Source organism: Bidens hawaiensis, unplaced genomic scaffold, assembly GCF_021521415.1.
Source record: "Bidens hawaiensis isolate Kalapana, Puna unplaced genomic scaffold, B.hawaiensis_p1.1 tig00021343_1, whole genome shotgun sequence".
Taxonomy (NCBI): domain Eukaryota; kingdom Viridiplantae; phylum Streptophyta; class Magnoliopsida; order Asterales; family Asteraceae; genus Bidens; species Bidens hawaiensis.
Genome location: NW_027493304.1, coordinates 233,839 through 235,000, shown reverse-complemented (window position 1 = coordinate 235,000; position 1,162 = coordinate 233,839). Strand labels below are relative to the sequence as shown.

Below are 1,162 nucleotides of genomic sequence, written 5' to 3'. Positions count from 1 at the left end.
ATATATTACACACATGAAATTCGTACAAGTGTTAGAAACACGTAAATCATACAAGTGTTGGCGCGGCACCAAGTTGAAATTCATACAGTCCAACTACGAGCCCAATAAGGACAAGAGGCTGGCTGTATGTAAATCATACACGTGTTGGCGCGACACCAAGTTGAAATGGCCCGTGTCTTTAATTTTTGCGAGAAAGTTGGAAATGCACAAAACAACTCAACCACTCAACCCAAACATGGCACAAAGTCATGTACAAAAACTTAAAAGTAGCAAAAAAAAAGGGTTGCAACACGAGGACTTCCCAGGGGGTCACCCATCCTAGTACTACTCTCGCCCAAGCACGCTTAACTGCGGAGTTCTGATGGGATCCGGTGCATTAGTGCTTGTATAACCGCAACCGAAATAGAAGCATTAGCTTATTTTATACATTTCCCCAAAGGTAAAAAAAATAAAAAAAGATGAACTTCCCAGTGAGTCACCCATCCTAGTACTACTCTAGTCGAAGCACGCTTAACTGTGAAGTTCTGTGGATATGAGGTACATGTAGCTGCAATGCTATGAATGTGTATATCCACCATGATTTTATTGTTTTATACAATCACCACATGACATTTAGCAAACTCCTTGTAATCCTGGCACTTTACCCGATAAGCTGGTCATAAAGATTCCTCTCATGTTCGCAAGTCACGTTGCCCGATAACCTGGCCACAATGACTTGCAAAACACGGTAAACCAAGCACGTTGGCCGGTAAACTTGACACGTTACCCGATAAATGCACGGTACATTGCCGGTAACCTGGCACGTTGCCCGGTAAAACGTCGACGTTATCCGGTAAGGTTAGCACGTTACCCAATAAAATGTCGGCGTTGCCCGGTAAAGTATCCACGTTTCCCGGCAAACCTGGCCGCTGCCCGGTTCGGTTAGCACACTGTTCGACAAACCTATTACGGTCCATCGGCTTCAGGTTAGCCCGAAGACATGATGTCATGATTCCATACCCATTAATGTCGACCCATTCTGTAAAGAAACCTGGAACGTTGATGTCGAGCGAGCCCGATCCGCATTCGGGTCCGAGCACAACACGGATCTACGTTTTAAACACATGACTGACTAACGATCGTGACCGACTAACGATTCCATAACACACCACCCACGCCCATG

General features: G+C 45.4%; 1 non-coding gene across 1 annotated transcript; it reads right to left on the bottom strand.

Annotated features, from left to right (window-relative positions):
- Nucleotides 1-280: 280 nt before the first annotated feature.
- Nucleotides 281-399, bottom strand: LOC143563211 (5S ribosomal RNA). Its single transcript, XR_013140623.1, has one exon. It is a non-coding gene; the product is annotated as a 5S ribosomal RNA (ribosomal RNA).
- Nucleotides 400-1,162: the final 763 nt, after the last annotated feature.